Source organism: Sapajus apella, unplaced genomic scaffold, assembly GCF_009761245.1.
Source record: "Sapajus apella isolate SASKATOON/1434 unplaced genomic scaffold, GSC_monkey_1.0 scaffold2, whole genome shotgun sequence".
Taxonomy (NCBI): domain Eukaryota; kingdom Metazoa; phylum Chordata; class Mammalia; order Primates; family Cebidae; genus Sapajus; species Sapajus apella.
This window is the reverse complement of record NW_022436942.1, coordinates 24,448,041-24,471,962: the sequence shown is the minus strand read 5'-3', so window position 1 is coordinate 24,471,962 and position 23,922 is coordinate 24,448,041.

Sequence of the window (23,922 nt, the reverse complement as noted above, 5' to 3'; positions counted from 1 at the left end):
GAAGGAAGGAAGGAAGGAAGGAAGGAAGGAAGGAAGGAAAGAAAGAAGGAAGGAAAGAAAGAGAAAACCAACAGCCAGCATATACAACTTGGAGACTTTCTTCTGAATTAACTGTTTTCCAGTCCTGGTTGCCACCCAGCCAGGGCCTTATTCTGGCTTCAGGCCCTCACATCTCTCACGGGATTTTTGAAACTTGATGGAAGGACCAGAGGAGTCAAGAGCAAGGGGCTTTATTCAAGTCAAAATACCAGCTGTTGTAGCCGGGTGCAGTGGCTCTCTCCTGTAATCTCAGAAATTTGGGAGGCTTTGGTGGGCAGATCACTTGAGGCCAGGAGTTTGAGACCAGCCTGTCCAGCATGGTGAAACCTATCTCTACTAAAGATACAAAAAATTAGCCGGGCATGGTGGCGGGCACTTGTAATCCCAGCTACTCAGGAGGCTGGGGCAGGAGAATCACCTGAACCTGGGAGGTAGAGGTTGCAGTGAGCTGACAGAGCAAGACTCTGTCTCAAAAAACAAACCCAAAATTCCAGCTGTTTTGTTGATTTTATTTATTTATTTATTTTGAGGTGGGGTCTCGCTGTATCACCCAGGTTGGTCACTGACTCCTAGGCTCAAGCAATCCTGAGACAGCCTCCTGGGTAGCTGAGACTACAGGGGCATGTCACTATCCTGGCTAAATTTTTTTACTTTTACTTTTTTTTAGAGAAAGAGGTCTTACTCAGATGTTGCTCAGACTGGCCTCAAACTCCCAGCCTCAAGTCATCCTCCCACCTGGGCCTCCAAGTAGCACAAGCTACCACACCTAGCTTACCTGTTGTTTTAGTAATTCAACGAATTTATTCTAAATTTATATGGAAGAGTATAAGTTCATGAATAGCCAAGCCAATTTATTCAGGTTATTTTCTGAATATGTTATACATTCACATGAGTCCAAAGCCAATGCATCTATACTGGAGTAGTGTGGGAATGAAAAAAATAAAGAAATAGGGTGGGCGTGGTGGCTCATGCCTGTAATCCCAGCACTTTGGGAGGTGGGCAGATCATGAGGTCAGGAGTTCAAGACCAGCCGGGCCAACATGGCAAAACCCCGTCTCTAATAGAAATACAAAAATTAGCTGGGTGTGGTGGTGCGTGCCTGTAATCCCAGCTACTCAGGAGGCTGAGGCAGGAGAATCACTCAAACCTGGGAGGCAGAGGCTGCAGTGAGCGGAGATTGTGTCATTGCAGTACAGCCTGGGTGACAAGAGCAAGACTCTTTCTCAAAAAAAAAGAAAAAGAAAAGAAATAAACACTGAATGTGGTGGCTCATGCCTGTAATCCCAGCCCTTTGGGAGGCCAAGGGGGGCAGATCACTTGATCCCAGGAGTTTGAGACCAACCTGGGCAACAAAGCAAGAATTAGTTTACAGAAAATTAAAACAGTGGAGTGTTCCACTCTTTGAATGTACCAGTTCCCTATTTTTGGAAGTTTTCCTTTTTTCCAGTTTGGGGCCATTACAACCAAGGCTGTAGTGAATAAATTTGTGTGTACATCACTTTGCTTTATTCAAGTATTTCTGTAATATATCCTAAATACATTCTAAAACGTGGAATTCCCGGGTCAAACGATACGTGAATTTGGCCAAGTCAGTTGTGAAGAAGTGCAAAGGGGGAGAAGTGCCCCAGAATGCAATAAGACAAGCCACAGAAAAATAGAATAGTACCAGACAAGTAGACAAGTAGACAAATAGACAAATATGACCTGATAAAGAACCCAGGAATACTCTGGGCACAGTGGCTCATGCCTGTAATCTTAGCACTTTGGGAGGACGGAGGATGGATCACCTGAGGTCAGGAGTTCAAGACCAGCCTGGCCAATATGGTGAAACCTTGTCTCTACTAAAAATATAAAAATTAGCCAGGCATGGTGGTGGGTGCCTATAATCCAAACGACTCGGGAGGCTGAGGCACAAGGATTGCTTGAACCTCTGGAGGTGGAGGTTGCAAGATCACGCTATTTCACTCCAGCCTGGGTGAAAGAGTGAAACTCTGTCTCAAAACAAAAACAAAAAAAGAACCCAGGAACAGCTTACACCTGTAATCCCAGCACTTTGGGAGGTTGAGTCAGGAGGATTGCTTGAGCACAGGAGTTTGAGACCAGCCTGGGTAACATGGCAAGACCCTGTCTCTACAAAAAATAAAAAATTACCCAGGCATGGTGGCACATGCCTGTTGTCCCAGCTCCTCAGGAGGCTGAGATGGGAGGATTGCTTGAGCCCACTTGATGGGAGCCTAGAGCTGCAGTTAGCTGTGATCACACTACTCCACTCTAGCCTGGATGACAGTGAGATCCTACTTTAAAAACAAAAACAAAAAACAAAGAACTCAGAAACAGAGCCATATGCATCTGAAAACTGACATGTGATGAAGGTTTCAACAGAAATTAGTGAAGTCTAGGCACAGCGGCTCACACCTGTAATCCCAGGACTTTGGTCAGGAGTTCAAGACCAGCTTGGCCAACATGGTGAAACCTTGTCTCTACTAAAAATACAAACATAGCCAGGTATCATGGCACATGCATGTAATCCTAGCTACTCAGGAGGATGAGGCACAAGAATCGCTTGAACCTGGGAGGCAAAGGCTGCAGTGAGCCAAGATCATACCACTGCACTTCAGCCTGGGTGATGAAGTGAGACCCTGACTCAAAAAAAAAAAAAAAAAAAGAGGTGAAGATGATAGCTAAAAAATACAGGACTTTTTGAGGGGGTGATGAAAATGTTCTAAAATGGACTGTGATAATGGTTTTACAGTTCTGTGACTATACTGAAAGTCATTGAACTATGTGCTTTAAATGGATGAATTGTATGGTATGTGAATTCTATCTCAATAAAGCTGTTAACATATGAGTGAAGAAAGGCTAGATTGTTTAGATCGTGTTGGAAACACTGGATCACTGTTCAGATAGAAAATGCAGTTGGGCCTCTCCCTTACATCATATACAAAGATGGACTCCACATGGATTAAGGACTAAAATGTAGAAGGCTACACAATAAGGCTAATAAAAGAAAATGTAAGAGAACATCCTTGTGACCCAGGGTTGGGGAAAGACTCTTTAAGTCTTGGCTGCGCGCAGTGGTTTACACCTGTAATCCCACCACTTTGGGAAGCCGGGGTGGGTGGATCATGAGGTCAGGAGATCAAGACTATTCCGGCTAACACAGTAAGATCCCATCTCTACTAAAAATACAAAAAATTAGCTAGGCGCAGTCGCACGCGCCTGTAGTCCCAGCTACTTGGGAGGCTCAGGCAGGAGAATCACTTAAACCTGGGAGGCAGAGGTTGCAGTGAGCTGAGACTGTGCCATAGCACTCCAGCCTGGACAACAAGAGCTAAACTCCATCTCAAAAAAAGAAGACCCTTGAAGCACAAACTGTAAAACAAAATATGAATATATCAGTTCACTCTTCAATTATACCTTATAGCTATATTTAACATTGAAAAATTAATAAAACTCATAGATGGTAGAGTGGAAGGAGATATTTACAATTCTTAAAACTATTGAGACAATAATATCTACAATACATAAAAAAACTCCTGAAAAAAAAAAAAAAAAAACCTCCTGCAAATCAGTGAGACCCAAGAGAAAAACAGGCAAAAGACATGCAGAGTTAATTTACAAAACAGGGAGCCCAAATAGCTAAGAAGTATAGAATGGAATGCTCAAAATCCCTAGTAATCAGAGAAATGTACACGTAAATGACACACCAACTAACATCCATCAAAACAGCAAAACTAGAAAAGTGGATAATGCTAAGAGTTGACAAGGGTGTGGGGGAATAAGAACTCTTGTATAGTTCTTGTGGAAGTATAAACTGGCATAGACTTTTTAGCATTAGTAAAAGTGGGTATTCCTGTGCCATTTGGCTTCATGATCCCATTGCTGGATGTACAGTTGAGTGTATACCTTTGAACAACACATGTTTGAACTACATGGATCCACTTACATGCAGATTTCCTTCCTCTTCTGCCACTATGGAGATTGCAAGATCAACCCCTTCTCTTCCTCCTTCTTCTCAGCCTACTCAACATAAAAGACAAGGATGAAGACTTTATGATAATCCACTTCCACTTAATGGATAGTAAATGTATTTTCTCTTCTTTATGATTTTCTTAACATTTTCTTTTCTCCAGCTTACTTTAAGAATACGATGCATAGTGTATATAACATACACATGTGTTAATTGACTGTTTGCTATCAGTAAGGTGTCCAGTCAACAATAGACTATTATTAGGTAAATTGTGGGGGAGTCAAAAGTCATACACAGATTTTTGATCACATGGGAGGTCAGCACCCCAAACCTCACCTTGTTCAAGGGTCAGCCATATATCTCCTAGAAATTCTCATACAAGTCCACAAAGGAAGGCACATGAGGAAGTTCAACACTCTGTTGCTTGTGGTAGCGGGGAACTGGAACCAACCTTGGTGTCCATCTCCAAGGGAACAGATAAGCAAAATGTCGTGGATGAGTCTTTCAGAATGCGATGTCATCCATCGGAAGCAATTAACCAGATATATATGCAGCAACATAGACGGACCTTAAAAATACAGAATTGATTGGCAAATAAAGAGAATGAGGGTTATAACACAATGCCTTTTATATAAGTTTAGAATGCATACATATTCAAAACAACATTATATCCTTAGCAAGGATATGCATACATTTTAGGACATGGAGCAAGCTCACTAGAGTGCCTGGGTGAGGGGAGCAAGAGAGATGGAGATTGGAAGAGAGATTGGAGAAGGAGCTGGAAAATAAAATCTAAGAGAGGCCTTGCTACCTTGCACAGGATAAGGATGATAACATGTTACCCCATGATTAACCTGAGGACCGCAGAGGGAGAAGGAAAAAAACAAACAAACAAAAAAACGAACAACTGCAGAGCCTGAGATCCTGGGCATGAAACAGAACAGAACCTCCAGGGACTCAGTTTCCTCCTATTCAAAATGGGGATGATATGTAAGGAGGTGGGTGTGAGGACTGTGATCCTGTTGGGCAACAGGCCTGGCCAGAATTGTTGTTCAATAATAAAAATAATGCTAACAATAGTACGCTATCCTTGCCGATAGTGTTCGCAGCTTCAGTTCTGCAGAGCTGCAGGCCGGCTGGGTGTCAACACCTCTTGCTTTGCTCCCCAGTTCCTGGCTCTCTTATCTCCCTGGCCTCCTCATCTGGGCTGCAGCTAAATAGGAGAGATTTGAAAGTCAAGGTGAAAAGGTGAAAACCTGGAATTATATATATTTCTATGTTTATATTTATTTATTTCAATTAGAAAAAGGCTCTCCATCCTGTATTCACTGGCTGCTCCCTTTGGATCAATACTTTAGTTAGGTCTTTAGAGAAATGAAATTTATATTCATGCCCCACTGTTCCCTTAGTAACAATCTCCAGCAATCAGATCTGCTCTCTGGTGGAAATGGCCTTTGGAAAGCGCTTGTGCAGTGTGCAGTTGCACAATCTTACCTTTGCCAGAAACTGTTTTCTGATGTAGCCGGTATCTTTTCCAGAAAAAAAAAATTAACTACATTTAAGCAGACTTAACAAGGTCTTAAAATAGATATAAAGTGGTTTCACCCCACAAGGGGAATTCTTAAAATACTAAAGTACTGTTTTTAAGCATAGTCAAGTACTTCAGAAACACTCATTTACATTGCAAACAATTTCTATGCTAATTACAAATGATTCTCTCCCAACCACTAGGTAATATTTTGTGTTACTGTATGTACCTGAGATGAATAAAATTACTTCTCTTTTTTCTTCTATTTTTTTGATCAATATTCATTATTCAAACTGGTCTTTCCACAATTCTTCCAGATTTGCACTTTTATTGTATTTCAGGTATGAATTTGAGAATCCACTCCCATAGTATTGAGGTAAAGCCACAAAAACAGATTTACCACAATCACTCCTCTAATAAAAGACTTATTGGAGGATCTGAGAGTCACAACCCTCTTTGTGGCTCTCATATCCTCTAATAAGTCTCTTTCAAACATTCTATACTTCTCCAACAACTGAAACTCCCCACGCTGACTTTGCTTCTTTGTAAAGAAAATGGAAGCCCTAGGCCAGGCATGGTGGCTCACACCTGTAACCCCAGCACTTTGGGAGGTTGAGGCGAGTGGATCACCTGAGGTTACGAGTTTGAGACCAGCCTGGCCAACATGGTGAAACTCTGTCTCTACTAAAAATACAAACATTAGCCAGGCATGGTGGCAGGTGCCTGTAATCCCAGGTACTCAGGAGGCTGAGACATGAGAATTGCTTGAACTCGGGAGGTGGAGGCTGCAGTGAGCTGAGATCACGCCACTGCACTCCAGCCTGGGTGACAGAGTGAGACCCTGTCTCAAAAAAAAAGAAAATGGAAGCCCTAAGATGCCCTCAATGGCAGACATCAACCAAACCTATCAACTCACCTGTGTCTCCATCACTTCCTCCTTCTACCTTTCGGGCCCCCCTTTCTGGTTCCTCACTCTTTTTTTTTGAGATGTTGTTCCACTCTTGCTGCCCAGGCTGGAGTGCAAAGGCATGATCTCGGCTCACCACAACCTCTGCCTCTTGGGTTCAAGCGATTCTCCTGCCTCAGCCTCCTGAGTAGCTGGGATTACAGGCACGCGCCACCATGCCTGGCTAATTTTGTACTTTTAGTAGAGACAGGGTTTCTCCATGTTGGTCAGGCTGATCTCAAATTCCTGACCTCAGGTGATCCACCCACCTCGGCCTCCCAAAGTGATGGAACTACAGGTGTGAGCCACCACACCTGGCCTCAGGCTCCTCAATCTTAATGACCTTTCACTATTTTGAATGAATTCTCAACTTATTCTTCTCCATGAGGTCCTTTCCACAAGGCATCAACTGGCTGCCAACAGAAACCATCAAGCCCACACCCCTCCAGCCACTCTGGTCTCCCTCCTCCTCCCCTTCTTGCTCACATTTATTGGAAAAGCCAGGCTTCTCACCTCCCACTCACTCCTCAGCCCACACCCCGTGACTTTGCCATGGAAACTGATCATTTGGAGGTCACCACTGGTCTTGTTGCTAAATCCAGTGGACCGTCCCCGTCCTTCTTTATTCCATTGACCACTCTACCTCTTGGCTTTCCTACCTCACTGAGCTCATCTCCCTCCTACCTCTCTGCAGGGTTCTTCAGATTTCTTTGTAGGTTTCTCTGTGATTCTCCTTTAAATGCTGGTGTTCCTAGCGCCCAGGTCCCCTGCTCCCTTTCCACAGATCTCCTGGGTGAGCACATCATGGCTTGCCTTTAGTGCTCATTGATTACTTTGAGATCTGTGTCTCCAGCCCACGCTTCCCTCATGAGCTCCAGACCTCAAGGCCCAGCTCCTTCTGGATGGCTCCTTGGATGGCTCCCAGGCCTCTCAAACTCATCAAGTCCCAAACAGAACTCCCCAAACCTGCTCTGTCCTCAATATTCCAAGAATGGTATTCCTACCCAACAAGCACATGAGATTTGTTAGGACTTCCTTCTCCCTGATCACCAAAGGCCCCAAACCCAATCAATCAATGAACACAAAGTCTTGTCCATCCTACCTTCCATTATATCTCAACTCTGTCTTCAGCCTGTCTTCATCCCTACCCTGGTCCTAGCTACCATCATTCTCATCTAGGGTCGTGGGACCTCCTCCTGGTTTCCCAAATCCATCCTGACCCCTCTAGTCCAGTCCATCTTTCACACTGTAGCTAGAGAATTTCCTCCAAAATACACATTGTTGGCCTGGCACAGTGGCTCACACCTGTAATGCCAGCATTTTAGGAGGCTGAGGCAGTTGGATTGTCTGAGCTCAGGAGTTTGAGATCAGCTTGAGCAACATGATGAGACCCCATCTCCACTAAAATACAAAAAATTAGATGGGTGTGGTGCTGCACACCTGTAGTCCCAGCTACTGGAGAGGCTGAGGCATGAGAATTGCTTGAACCAGGGAGGAACAGGCTGCAGTGAGCCAAGATCATGCCGTTGCACTCCAGCCTGGATGATAGAGCAAGACTCTGTCTTCAAAATAAATAAATAAAATAAAACACAAATTGTTATTCCACAATGCTCTCTGCTGTGTGTCACTGCCTTCAGGTTAAAGCCCAAACTCCTTATTAATAAGGCCTTATTGCTTGATCTGACCTGGCCTACAGCTCTGGCCGCATCTCCCTCCATAGTCCTCCTCTCTCTTCGTGTTCTTTTCAGCTTCTTAGACCCACCGTTCCTTTTTGCCTCCAAGCCTCTACACATACTATCTAGTCTTGGACACTCTTAGCCTGGCCAGCTTGCATTTATCAGCACATGTGTGGGTGGTGTGATGGAGTGGACTTTGGAGAGATGCAGGCATGGGTTTGAATTCTAGCTCTGTTCTTTTCAAGCTGTAAAAACTTAAGGATGTCAACCCATCTCTCTGAGCCTCAGAGTCCTCAACCTCAGAGACAGGCATCATGACACTTACCATGTCTCCATATATTGATTTCTCTTTTCAATCACCTGACCCATCTCCACCCACCCACTCTCCCCTGCCTTTTCTGGGAACTGACCGTTCCTCCCTAAGCACGCAGAGACCATGGTGGTTTCTGGCCACCATGTTAGCCCAACAGGACGCAGCTCGCCCTCCACAGATGATTGGACCAGAGGTTGGCACCATCAGCTGCTATGTCCCCACTTAGGAACTGGAACCCAGAGAGAGTCACGCTGGATTCCTTTCCCATATGGATAGACTTGACTATAGACCCAATGGCTGTGTGTCAGTAGCCCTATGTTCCCTCATGGCTGGCAAGCAGAAAAAGCTGGCTTGTATGAGTAGATGGAAGCTAATGTACAGAGGAAGCAAAGGCCCAGAGAGGAAGAGAGGGTGGAAGCAGAGAAAGGGTCTGGTACATTTAATGTCCTGGTTTCAGTGACTGACTGGGGCCAGCTGCACTGAGCCTGTGAGAACCTGTACGCCTAAACAACAACAACAAAGTCTCCTTAAGGCCAGGTGCAGTGGCTCAGTCCTGTAATCCCAGCACTTTGGGAGTTCAGAGGCTGACCAATTGCTTGAGCCCAGGGGTTCAAGACCAGCCTGGGCAACATGGGAAACCCTGTCTCTATAAAAAATACAAAAAAATAATTAGTGGCGCATGCCTATAGTCCCAGAATATCTGGGACTGAGGTGGGAGCCCAGGAGTCGGAGGTTGCAATGAGCCAATGTCAAACCACTGCACTCTGCATTCAGCATGGGTGACAGAGACCCTGTATCCCCCCCACAAAAAAAATCCCCCCTTAAATAGCTAGCATGAGTTTTATTACATGAAACCAACGAAGTCCTAAGTAATTTACCTATTTCATGAAACAATATTGTGAAAATTAGAAGTCAGATATGTACACATATAGTAGATATTCAATAAATAAAAATGTTATTCTTAATATGTACTCAATGGATGAATGAGGCAAGGACTGAGGGAGGGATACGGGAACTCTCTGCACCCATTTCTTTATAATAGTTTCAGAAATAGGGCTCAGTGCTTAACTCTATATCATCCCGTGAGTTTTTGAGTTTCTTTTTTCTTACTTGAAAAGTATAATATTTTGGTAACTCTGAAAAGAGGAGAAAATTACACATAATTTCACCCCATCAAATTGAAGCAGATATTTTCTTTCTTTTTTTTTTTTTTTTTTTTTTTTTTTTTGAGATGGTATCTCCCTCTGTCACCGAGGCTGGAGTGTAGTGGCGCAATCTCAGCTCACTGCAATCTCTGCCTCCTGGGTTCAAGCGATTCTTCTGCCTCAGCCTCCCAAGTAGCTGGGACTACAGGCGCCCACCACCATGCCCAGCTGATTTTTGTATTTTTAGTAGAGACAGGGTTGGCTAGGCTGGTCTTGAACTTGGGATAATTTCTAGGAGTGGAATTATAAGGTCCAAGTTTATGGAATTCTTTAAGGCTCTTGCTGTGTTAATGTTTTGCTCTTTAAAGAAATAAACAGTCTGCCCTAATTTCCAGGAGTGGAATTTCAGTGGGGGAGGAGAGGAGAGTGGCTTTTTGTCCTCTCAGAGTCAACTCCCAAAGGAGGGACAGCTGGAATGCAGCAGGTTATGGGGCCCAACTTCATCCCCTTCCCACCCTCCCCCACACCACTTCAGGGCAAGCTTCTCTACATTCCCAGGCATTTGAGGGCAATGGCAAAGATCCAGAGACCTGGGTTCCAGGTCTCAGTTCCACATTTCACTAGCTGAATGACTCAGGTAGTTACTTGGGTGCCTGAGGTCTCAGTTTTCCCATCTGTTAAATGAAGCATATTATCTTTACTCTGGAGATGCGCATTTGTCTTGAAGGTGAAGAGGAGCAGGAAATCAATTCTAAAGCCCTATTCTAAGCCATGATGCTGTTTAGCCCTACAAGGAAACAATGGTGCTCAGTACCGGGCTCCATTTTTGAGTCGGTGCTAGAGGAATGGTGGCGGAGAGTATTGAATCACAGGGTCTTACCCGCTCAGCTGCCGCTAAGTGATTAGGGGCCCACTCAACAGCAGACGAGGCCAGGGCAGGAGTGAGCCTCCAGATAAACTCCCCTTCTGGCCCCCCCAGCATCTGGCTGCATTCTGGGGGACTAGAATGGTAGCTACCCCACTGTTGCAGGGGCTGCAATAGCAGTGGCAGGATTCTTTGGCTTTAATCCACAACCCCTTTCTCCCCCAAACCCAGGCGGCCTCTGTAGGTTCCCATGACAACAGCATGCCTGGGAAGGACCAGCTTGAGGAAAAAACAGATTTTACTGTAAGAAAAAACTGGCCAGAAGCCACAGGCCGGGCAAGCTGGGACAGGAGCTCTGCAGTGGGGCTGGGTCCTGGGACACGGGCCACAGAAAGGAATGAGCACCAGCTCTGCGCTAGGTGCTGACACATTTCCAGCACTTACAATAGCCAGATACTATTAAATGTGCTGTCTATGTATTGGGTTATTTGATCCTCATGACAATGAGGTAGGTACCATTGTTATCCCTGTTTCACAGGTGAGGTGACAGAGGTATGGTGAGGTTCAAACCTGGCAGTCTGACGTCAATGCCTGCATTATGCACCCCTTGGAAGTCATAACTCTCATCTCTACAGCCTTGAGCTATTGATAAATGACAGTTTCATTCTATCCTCACAGCATTTTTCCAAGATTAAAGATTATTATTCCCATGTTACAGATGAGGAACTCAAAGGTCAGACAGGTTAAGCAATGTGCCTCAAATCACACAGCTGGCAAGTAATAGAGCTAGGATTTGAACTCACATGTGTCTGAACCCAAAGCCCATGGTTGCTACCAAGGTGCCAGGAAATAGATCTGAGCCTTCCTATCTTCCAGTGGGTACATCTGCCCATAAGCCCAGGAGAAAGGTCATGTAGCACAGCCTAACTTTAGAGATGTAAGTGGGGCCCATTTCTGTGTGTTCAGTGCCATGCCAACCCTCTCCCAACACATACACATGCATGCACACATGCACATACACATGCATGCACGCATGGCATGAACACAGGCCCTGGCAGGCAGACGCTGCCCTCCTGCCAGCCAGGAATGGGCCTGCCTACTCACAACAGGCTTCTCAGGCTGGTTAGCCTGCCCACACCTGATTGCCTCACCTGGGAGAGGCTGCTGGAAGGCGTGGAAGGCGTATCTCCCCACCCCAACTCATTCTGAGTAACCAGACTGGGGCTTCCCAAGGAAGGGAGAAAATTCCTGAGGTCTGTGAGACCCCTGGGACATGCTGGGTTTTTTATTTCTAAACCAAATGGGAGCCTAAACTTCAGATCCTGGAGCCTAGGATGCTTCTAGTAGGGAAGGTTCTGTTATCCCTAAAGGACTCTTCCTATTGTTCTTCCAGTGTTTGTTTTTTCTTTCTTTTTTGGGGGGGAGAATCCCACTCGGTCACACAAGCTGGAGTAAAGTGGCATGATCACAGCTCACTGCAGTATCAAATTCCTGGGCTCAAGTGATCCTCCTGCCTCAGCCTCCCGAGTAGCTGGGGCTACAGGAGCACAGCACTGTGCCCGGTTAATTATTAAATGTTTTTTGGTAGAGTCAGAGTCTCACTATGATGCTCAGGCTCCAGCATTCATTTTTTACTTTGTATATTTCATTACCTTTCCCCTGACTTAATTATTTTCTAGACGGTGGACTTGGATTTGTTTTTGTTTTTGTTTTTGAGAAGGAGTCTTGCTGGAGTGTGGTGACATAATCTCGGCTCACTGCAACCTCTGCTTCCCAAGGTTCAAGCGATTCTCCTGCCTCAGACTCCTGAGTAGCTGGGATTACAGGTGCCCACCACCATGCCCAGCTAATTTTTGTATTTTTAGTGCAGACAAGTTTTCACCACATTGGCCAGGCTGGTGTCGAACTCCTGACCTCAAGTGATCTGCCCGCCTCAGCCTCCCAAAGTGTTGGGATTACAGGTGTGAGCCACCATGCCCAGCCACCTTTGATTTTTAAAAGTCCCCCATTTCCTGTGGGAGGTGCAGTGGCCCTCTGTCCATGTCTTTCTATCTCACCTCTGACAGACTAGTTCATATTTTCCACTGGGAGCTTACCTCTAAAATCACGTTTGCATGAGATCAGTCATTCTGCAGATATTGATCATATGGCTTCTCCTCAAAGGCAGGGTATATATGGGAAACTAAAGACACATTCAGACCCACCCCTTCCCACCCCCTACTGAATTAAAGGGAGGCAACAGAAGCCTCAAGTCCTGCCAGGTTCCCTTGGAGATGGTGGGCTAGATAAGGGGCAGAGACCTGTAGACCTGTCTTGCTGCAGAATGCTCTACACATTTGGTTCCTGGAAGCAGAGCAAAGGTTCTATCCCCAACTTCATCAGTCTGACCAGACGGGGGACCATCTACTCCCCAGTGAAACATCCACCTAAAGTCCTTGGGGAAGACATGGAAACTATCCTAAGAGGCTTGGACACCCCAGCTTTCTCCAGCCTCCACAGACCCTGCCACGCCTGCACGTAAACCCCATTTCTTCTCCATGCCATACTGCAAAGAATTGGAGCAGCACATTGAGCACCCTACAGTTTCTCCCTGCTGTAGATGTCACCCTTGAAGCCTCTCTCCACACATCCATCCACAGGACAGCATGGACTCCAAAGTGGAGGTGGGCAAGAGAGAGAGGCTGTAGACTCAGGGAGAAGGAGAGCAAAAAAGTGAGGAGATGGGGCTGCTGGGAGAGAAAGCAGGAGGTCAGAGTTGGGGACCATGCCCAAAATATGTCAATACCATGTCTGTTCTTTTCCTCTGGGGAGAGGAGGCATCCCTGCTGCCTGCATTACTGAGCACCTGCGCTCCCCCCAACTTCCTCCAACCTGGCCCGGGCATGCGGTGGGCATTTAGTAAGTGCACACTAGAGCTGGTGGTTATGTTGATAAGATGACGGCACAGCACTCAGTCTGCAAAGTCCAGACTTCTGTCTCTCTCACCCCCTGGGAATTTCATAAATAAATCCCTGGACCTGTTCCAAGAAGAATTTCAAGGCTTCTCTGCATGTGTGTGTGTTTCCAGAAACACAACAATTTTACATGATGCCTGGTGTGCAAACTCCTAAGCAACCCGTGGAGAGGAATGAGGACTTGGGCATGGCAAAGAGGAGGTGGACGGACCGGGTCGGGCTGGGCTGGCCCGGGCCAGGAAACCAGCAGTCGACGGAGGGGGTTTGAGCCCAGCCTCTGCAGCTGGCGGCTGCTAACCTGGCTCCCCAGACGCCCAGTCTGCCCCAGGCTCAGATTGCCCAGTCTCCCCTCCCCCACCCTTGGGCTTTGGCAGGATTCTCCATCAGGTTTTTGCAAAGTGCTGGGGTCTTAAAATAGCATAAAGGCGCGCGCGTGTGTGCGCGCGCACACACACACACACAGACACACACACAGAGACACACACACACACACACACACACACACACACATACACACAGACTATAGTATCAATTCCGGTATCATAGAATGAGGATCAAAAAGGAGGGAGTGTGGAGGGTGGAGCGAGGACTTTGGGGCATCTTCCAGAGCCAAGAGCAGTGAGACACCAGGCAGGAAACAGGGGTGGCCCTCGGTGTGAGGAAGGGGAATGGGGAGGAGACAACAAGACAGAGCCTATGCCTGGGTGTATGTGACAATGTGACAGAGCTAATAGTCATGTCTGGAGTGTGTATGTGTTTATGTGGAGCTGGGATCAGGAAGGCCAACGCTATGTTGGTGTGGCCAGTTTGGCAAGGGGAAGCTGGATTTCCCTCCTGGACTGTGAACTCCTGGGAGCCAAGAACTAAGAACTCCATCGTCGCCATTCCTAGGGCCTAGCCCAGTGCCTGACACAGACACTAAATACATGTTCCAAGAATAAACAGATGATGGACGGATACATGGATTTGCTAGACCATCAAGTGGTAACCATAAGGATAGTACAATTTCAGAGGGCAAAATTGGAAACAGGCACCCCAAGGTTAGAAGATGTGGCCGATCCACAAGTACGTGCTGAATGCTGAGAAGGAAAGGGAAGTGACCACCACCGTGGTAGGTTTTAGGATCTGTCTGGGGAAGATGAGATTAACACAGAGAGGTGGGGAGAAGGCTTCCCAGAGGAGTCAGGACCTGAGCTGGTAGAATTACTTGAGCTGGCATTCTAGCCAGGGCTCACAGGCTACAAGGACAACCACGCTCAAACCAGTGGAAGTGAAAAGAGGATTTCCTGGAAAGGTGGATGGCAATCTCAGAGAACCCAGTAGTGGAAAATATAGTCAGCTCTCATGGGATCTGAGAAGAAGCTGGGCTGGTTATATGTTGGGGACTTGGTTAGAGTGGCGAGGCCGGAGGGTGTGTGTGCATGGACACGTTCCCAGCACAGCTGGGGTAAACGCCGGGGGTCTCTGGTTTCTCCTTTCCCCAGGCCTCTGCTCCACTCTCCTCTCCTGGCTCACCCTGGCCCAGGGTAGCTTCCAGTTAGTCTCCACTGCCTGCCACCACCTAAGTAACTTAGTTTTTGCACATTCTTAGTTCAATTGCTCATGAGAAAGGACTTGCATGGCTCAGCCAGTTTGTTTCTTGCTTTCCCTTGGTTCAATACGCAACCCTGGGGTGAGCATCTATGGCCAGAGGGCATGCCATGGGAACTCCCCTAGGAGAAGTGGGTGAAGCGACAGACTCTGGTGATCCAGACAGGAGGAAAACTATGTGAGGCATTTGTGTGTGTGTGTGTGTGCGTGTGTGTGAAGGGGGTGGGTGGTGGAAGCCAGGATGACAGAGAAGTTGTCAGGACAGGGGTGAGCCAGGTTACTTTGGGCAAATTACTTAATCCCTCTATGCCTCAGTTCCTTGTCCCTACGATAGGGTGAATAATACTACTCTCATGCAACCGCATGTGAAGATTCAGTAAATAATCTGTGTCAAGTTCCTAGGAGTCAATGTTCAGTCTCTGCATGTATTGTGATGTGCAGGGGAGTTAGGATGGATAGCCAGTTCTCATCAGGTGGAAGCTTCACTACCAGTTTAGGCTCTGTTCTGGGCAAGTCACATGTCTTCTCTGAGCCTCAGATTCTTCATCTGTGAAACAAGAGAGTCCAACTAAGTCATTTCTCAAATCCCCTCTTGATTTAGAAAGCCATGCTTTTGGCTTGGCCATAGGCAGCCTATGGATTCTGAAGGAGGCAGATGACAGACAAAATGAAGCAGGCTTTCTTAGAATTCAGTGTGTCACAGTGTGCCTGGTGGACTGAAAGGAGGGTGACGAGGAGGCAGGGAGGTTACAGCACCAGCAGTCCCAGAGATGTGTTGTATAAGGTTCTGGACTGTGGCATCACAGGAGGGGACCAGCCAGATAAGCAAAAGCCGTGAAGTCCACAACAAAGGGAAAATGACCAGGAGAGCAATCCCACTGGGCATCCCAGATAGAAACTGACACATTAGTCATCAAGGCTGAGGGCACAGGGCCTATTTCCAAGGAGGCACTGGGGGAACAGACGGGGTCGGGGGGAGGATGAGGTCAGTGTGAAGGTTAAAAGAAAGAAAGAAGGCTCGCTTCTAAAAATCGTGCAATTGCCTCTGGAGTAGAAAGTGAGCAAGAAAAGTCTGGGAGGGTTTTCTCCAGGTACACCACAGCTCCACACCATCCCGTGGGACTGCTAAGCACAGACTATAGACTGATGATCACAGCAAGACCCTAACATTGACTCGCCTTTGGGCTTCTCGGGCCCAGGGCAATCCCTCTAATTTGCCCCTATCCTCAGCCACCAGGCATATCTCATCCAAGTTCTTTCCATTGCCTAACCTGCCCACCCTCTGATTCCCTCACCACCCTGGCTCATTTGTCCCTTTACCAGCTGCTGTGGCCCCACCCCCACCCCTTCAACCTTCAACGGCCCCTCTTCAGCTCCCAGCCTGGACTGCTGAGCATTTCCCGAGGAAATGGTATTATAAAAGAGGCTTGTTATGACCTCGACTTTATGTTCTGCAATCCTGGCTGGGCCCCAGGACTGGGGCCACTCTGACAATCCCTTTCTGCTTTTCTATGTCCCTGGACACCACTCTTATTCTCCACAGTGGGTTTTTTTTTTTTTTTTTTTTTTTTTTCACAAATCCTTACCACCTTCCTCAAGCACATCTACCATCACACGCCACCATGCCCCCTGAGCATACTGTACCAAAACAGAGGGCCTGACTGAGAATATCAGGATGACCCTTCATGCCTATAAACTTTCTCTTGGTTTGCCTCATTCCTCCAACTCTAGCAAGGTAATCTCCTCCAGGACAAAGCTAATCACTGTACCTTTGGATCTTGATCCTGTGCTCCTCATCTACCCTGGGTTCTGGCTCCATAACTTATTACTTCTTCTTCCTGTAATTTTGAACTCTTCTTGGTTCTTTTATTGAAGTCTAAGCTGCAGTTTCTCTCTCTTATTAAAGCAACAAAAGAGAATAAACACTCCTTTTACCTTGTGTATCCTTCTGCAATTCCCTTTTCTTTTTCTCTTGTCCAGTCTGAAAATCTTTATTTTTAAATTGGATTATTTAGTCCATTTACATTTATTGTAATCAAAGATCCATTTGGATTTATTTTCATCATCTTATTTTCTTCTTCCTATTTATCCCACTTTACTACAGATTCAGTATCACTTGTCTTGGGACCAGAGTGTTTTGGATTTCAGAGTTTTTAAGATTTTGAAATATTTGCATGGTACTCACCTGTTGAACATCCCTAATCCACAAAATCAAAAATCTGAAATGCTGCAATGAGCATTTTCTTTGAACATCATTTCAGTGCTCAGAAGTTTTCAGATTTTGGAGCATTTTGGAATGTGGATTTTTGGATTAGGAATGCTCAACCTATATTATCCTTTTTATCCTTTCTCACTTCCTTTTGGATTATTTTGTATATTCTATTTCTTCATTCTCTTAACCTGGAAATTATACACTCTGTTTCTCTTCTATTAGTGAATATCTGTTAGTAAAATATGCATGAATTCATACATAACATATATCTTTTAGCCCTCCTTGATCTTTAAAGCCATTTCTGTGAATATACAATTTTTTTTTTTTTTGAGATGCAATCTCATTCTGCTGCCCAGGCTAGAGTTCAGTGACATGATCTTGGCTCACTGCAACCTCTACCTCCTGAGTTTAAGCAATTCTCCTGTCTTAGCCTCCCAAGTAACTGGGATTGCAGGAGCCTGCCACCATGCCCGGCTGATTTTTGTATTTTTAGTAGACAAGGGTTTCACCATATTGGTCAGGCTGGTCTTGAACTCCTGACTTCAGGTGATCTGCCTGCCTCAGCCTCCCAAAGTAATGGGATTACAGGCATGAACTACCACGCCCGGCCTCTGTGAGTATACAATTTTAAGCTGACTGTTATTCTTCTCTTGGGTCTATTTTAGATTTTTGTCTATGTAGATTATATTTCTTAAAATTTAATCTGTGAGAATTCCTTGTAGCCTGAGTTGAGTTTGGGTTCCTCTACAAATGATTTGCTCTTCTTTCTTCCAGGTACTGCCAGGAAGTATTACAGGCCTCAGACCACTTGAATCTAAATAGTGTGTAGTTTTTCAGACCATCTAGGGTGAATTTTGAATAAAATCACATCATGGAGGCCAGCTTGCAGTTATGAATTCTAAGGGGATATTTTCCCCCATTCTTACACAGAGCCAAGGTTTAAGTCAGGCAGTTTTCCCTGTAGTCTCCTGGTGGAGTGAATTATTTCTTTTTCTTTTCTTTTCTTTCTTTCTTTCTTTTTTGAGACGAAGTTTCACTCTTGTTGCCCAGGCTAGAGTACAATCTCGGTTCACTGCAAACTCCACCTCCCAGATTCAAGTGATTCTCCTGCCTCAGCCTCCCCAGTAGCTGGGATTACAGGTGCATGCCACCACATCTGGCTAATTTTTGTATTTTTTTTAGTAGACTGGGTTTTGCCATGTTGGCCAGGCAGGTCTTGAACTCCTGACTTCAGGTAATCCGTCTGGCTTGGCCTCCCAAAGTGCTGGGATTACGGCATGAGCCACTGTGCCCAGCCTGAGGAGTAAATTATTTTTAGTCCCTCTTTAGACAAAGTGTATTACCCTTTGTGGGTCACAGCCTTGTGCACAGGATCTATTATTAGACTCTCCACTTTGGATGAGCATGAGCTTTGTTTCCTGTCCCCTGTATCCTGCTTGCCTCTGAAAACCAAAATTCAAGCTCACATGGTCTGGAAAGGCTCTGAACAGAGAAGCCAGGTTTGGTGATCAGCTTTCCTCTTTGATTCTTAGTTGTTTACTTGAGTATTCACTTTCTTGCTAGTTTACTGAGCATTTTGCGTTGTTTTCAGCAGAAGATTTGCTCAAGAAACCCGGTTTACTATTCCAAAGGAAATCCAAATTTCCCCCTTCCATCAGAGCCAAGTTCTTTTAACTAATAGATGATACTCAGTCTCTCTAAGCCTTCACCCGCACTTATAGCCTCCTGAAGTTAGTTCTTCACCTCATCCTCCACTGAGCCTGCTCAGGTAAATGTCACCAATCAGCTTCAAGTTACCAAAGTCCTAAGAGACTTGTTCCTCATCTTACTTGACTTCTCAATATTACAAACTATGCATCTCTTGAAAGCCTCTCCTGCCTTGGTTCCTATTATTTTGTTTTTCCCAGGTTTTCTTCCCACTGCTATCACTGTTCCTTCTCAGTCTTTTCTTTTTTGCTGGTATTGCTGTACTTCCAGAATTCTCTTGCTCCCTTGAGCTGTTTGAACATCTATGATATGCTGCTAACTTCCAAATCCACACCTCTGTGGCACCAGGTACCTTCAAACTCAGTATGTCTGACAAGAAACTCATTTAAAATTTTTTTTTTATTTTTTGGAGATGGAGTCTCTGTCACTCAGGCTGAAGTGCAGTGGTGTGATCTTGGCTCACGGCAACCTCTGCCTCCTGGGTTCAAGTGATTCTCCTGCCTCAGCCTCCCAAGTAGCTGAGATTACAGGCGCCCACCACCATACCTGGCTAATTTTGTATTTTTAGTAGAGACAGGGTTTCACCATGTTGGCCAGGCTAGTCGTGAACTCCTGACCTCAGGTGATCCACCCACCTTGGCCTCCCAAAGTGCTGGAATTACAGGCGTGAGCCACTGCGCCCGGCCAAGGAAATCATTTCCTTTTTCCCAAACCTGCCCGTCCTAGTCTTCTGAATGAAACTGCCAGGTAGCTAGTCACCTAAGTTTATCCTAGAGTCATATGGGACCATCCCCTTTCCTCATTTCCCATAACTAATCAATTTTGTCATTCCTGCCTCTTTGAAATCTTGAATCTATTTCTTTTCCACCTTCACATTGCTGCTGCCTGAGGTCGGGTCCTCCTCCTATCTTGCCTGGGCTACAGGCTTTGCCTCCTCTTTGGTTTCCTTATAACCAGTCTTATCTTCCTCCAACCAGCCTCTGTACAAAGTTCAAATTCACTTGGTTCAGCAAAGTGATCTTCCTAAAACATAAATATGATCAGTTTACAAATATGATCCATTTTCCCTAAAACACAAACATGATCAATTTACACTTAGAACCTTTCCAAGTGTACTGAAGAGGGTCTCCTATTAGACCCCCGCTCCAGTGTGCTCCATCTCCAAGTAGACTTCCATGTCTGCCTAGCTCACCACTATTACCTTTCCATTCTCCATCACCTTCAACCTGCATCTTCTGGGTGTGCCACTAGGCTGCTCACTGTCCTCCTAAATGTCAGGCAAAACAGTCTCCTGCCATCTCCTACCCTCCCCGACACGGGCCTAATCTGGGGAGGACTCTTTGATCTTCCAAGAATTAGCATAGTCTGTCTCTTCATGAAGCCTTTCTCAACTCCTCAGCCTGTCCCCTCACAACTGAATCATTCATGCCCCCTTAGTGGCCCCATTGGCTCTTTACAGGCTTGTGTCCTGGCAGAGATAACCCATTGTTGCTCTTTTTCTCATGCTAGTCTCTATTAGATTTTAAGTTTGATGAAGGCAAGTACTATCACTTATCCACGTCTATATGTTGTGCCTGGCATACTGCAGGTGCTCAGTAAGTGTTTGCAGAATGGGTGAGAGAAGATGAGTCATTGCCTTCTTAGGATGAATGACCCTGCTGCTCACCAAGGCAGATGATCCCCTACGTAGTGGTGTCTCTGTGCATTGTAACCAATATGGCATCTGTCACACTGACTAGTCCCTCTAGTCAATGGGACTAAGGAGTAAGACTTTTTTCTGGAGAAGTGGCTCCAGGTAACTCTGGGGAACCTCATGACAAAGAGACAGAGGAGAAAGGAAACGAAGTTCATAGACTGTGATGTGGGTCCAGCCCTAAGATGAAGAAGGTTTACGAAATGGACACTTACTGAAGCCTTCAGGGATGGTGAGGAGAGCTAGGAGGAGGCATCCTTGGGCAGGCTGTGGGAAGGAGTGAAGGGCACAGATAGGGACTGGGCAGCCTCCATGCAGCGCAGGACCTAAAAGGAAGGCAGACATTGGCTGGACACTGTGGCTCACGCCTGTAATCCCAGCACTTTGGGAGACCGAGGCAGACTGATCACAAGGTCGAGAGATCGAGACCATCCTGGCCAACATAGTGAAACCCTGTCTCTACTAAAAATACAAAAATTAGCTGGGTGTGGTGGTGCATGCCTGTAGTCCCAGCTACTTAGGAGTTTGAGGCAGAAATTGCTTGAACCTGGGAGACGGAGGTTGCAGTGAGCCAAGATCGTGCCACTGCATTCCAGCCTGGTGACAGAGCAACACTCTGTCTCAAAAAAAAAAAAAAAAAAAAAAAAAAAAGAAGGTAGACACATCACCTAGGAAAGCTCTAGCTTGGAGATGCCACAAACTCTCACAAATGTGCTGTGAGGCATATAACTAACCCCTCCCCTGCTTCACCTCATTTTCCACCTTCAGCTGAGTCCTGAAGACCAGTCCCTAGAAAAGCAGGAGATGCTGTGGTGTTGAAGAAAGCGCAGGACCAGCGGCTGTGGCTGTAATGATGGATTGCATGGGAGCCTGGGCAAATCACTTACCTCCTCTAGGTCTCACTTGCTTCATCGGGGCACACTCTGACATGCCTCAACCATTTCATAGGATTGTAGTGAAGGTCGACTCATGATGATGATAGCTATTCTTTTTATATCACTTCCTATGTATCAGAGATTATGCTAAATGCTTTATTACCATATTTTATCAATACTAACATCTCTATGACATAGAGCTGTTATTAGCTCCATTTTATAAGATGAGTAAATTGAGATTTAGGGAGGTAAAGTATCTTGCCCAAAGTCCATTGCTATCAAGTGAGCTGATGGAGCTGACACAGGTGGCATTTGGTCTGTGGACCCAGTGTTCTGGTTCCCTGATCTGTATATTTAGCTGTGTGGCTGACACTACTGTCTAGGAGTGAAGAAACCATAGGTCCCCTCTGGGACCCCTGGCTCCCTCCCCCTTGGCTTCAGAGATGTGCTCCTGAGGGGCTGGCTTTCCTTCCTAACCACAGGGGTTGGTGACTGTACTGGATTGACTAGCATCCCCCCAAAATTCGTGTCTACCAGGAGCCAGTGAATGTAATCTTACTTGGAACGAAGACCTTAGCAGATGTAACCAATTAAGATCATTTGCACTCATACTGGATTAGGGAGGGCCCTGATCCAATGACTGGTATCCTTATAAGAAGAGAGAAATTTGGACAGAGATGCAGACGTAGAGGGAAGATAACTGTGTGAAGACATGGGGTTATGCTTCTGCAAACCGAACAACACCGAAGATTCTGGGAACCACCAGAAGCTAAAAGAGGCAAGGAAGGATTCTTCCCTAGAGCCTTCAGAGAGCGCATGGCCCTGCCAACACCGTGGTTTCAGATTTCTAGCCTCCAGAACAGTGAGAGAATACATTTGTTATTTTAAGCTACCCAGTTTGGTAGTAGGAAACTAACACAGTAACCTAGCACTCTGTGCACCACAGCTGGATGCATAGAGCATGGATTGGAGACCACTGAGATGGATGGGGTGGGGTGTGCCTATTTGAGGGCAATGAGGGAGAGCAGAATAAGAGTTATTTGCTCATCCAGCTACATTGACCAACTTGTAGACAATGCCTCCCCATGACTTTATGTGTATGATTGTGTGTACACTGTGTCTGGCGAGTGTGTCTTCAGCTTTATTTTTTCTGGATATGACGATGGGAGTTCTTCAGGTTGGTGAAACTTAGAAGGTGCGAATTCAATTTAAGAAACTTTTCTCCCTACCTCCTGGCCGTCCTTTCCACCCGTAGAGCTCAGATGGTGAAACTTTGCTTAGAGAGGTTCAAACCTTGCCCAAGTTTTCACAGCTAGTTAGTAAGAAGCAGAATTCTGATCCAGAATTCTCTGATTGCAAAAATTTGGCCCTTTCCATGATACCAAGTTTTTTCTCAAGCTAAAGGAACTGAACTCTGAGGTGGGCAGATCACTTGAGGTCGGGAGTTGGAGACCAGCCTGAGCAACATGGAGAAACCCCGTCTCTACTAAAAATACAAAATTAGCTGGGTGTGGTGGCGCATGCCTGTAATCCCGGCTACTCTGGAGGCTGAGGCAGGAGAATCGCTTGAACCCGGGAAGCAAAGGTTGAGGTGAGCTGAGATCGCGCCATTGCACTCCAGCCTGAGCAACAAGAGTGAAGCTATATCTCAAAAAAAAAAAAAAAAAAGAAAGAAAAAAAAAACAACTCTTTTCAGAAAGATATGCAGTGATTTGTTTACCTTTTTAGTCATTTTTTTCTAGATTTAAAAATAACATTTATTTGAAAAATATTTAGAAATTATCGAAATGTTAAAAGTTAAAAAAAAAAAAAAAAACAGCTGGCAATAACTACTGTCTGTTACTATTGGGTAATATGCTTCCAGTCTTTTTTTTCCTATAAATACATATTATCAATACAATTTGAATAATACTGTGAACAGTTTTGCATTTTGCTTTTTAAATTTAACATCCCGCAAACATTTTCTCATGTCATTAGTTTTTGTAAACATGATTTCCAATTACTAAATAATGTTCCATCATATGGATGGGCCATAATTTAACATTTTCTATTGTTTGTCTACTTAGTTTCCACCTTTTGACAATGATAAATATGCAAGTTAACATTTTGCATAAACATCTGTCCTCTTATTATTTCTTGAAGACAGGGGATAATACTGGGTAAATGGATATGAATATTTTAAGGCATTTGAAGCATAATGCCAATTGTTTACCAAAAGGGTTCTACCTACCAGCCCAATCAGAATGTCTCACACGGCACCCTCACCCAGACTGAGAGTCATCAGTAAAGAGCCTTGCTATGTTCTGAAAAGGAGCGTGCCGCGATTCCATCTCACAGGCTGCGGCGTCCAGAGGTTGGTACGGGGCAAGGCCAAAGGGAAACCAGTTAGGAGACCGCGGCGATGATTCC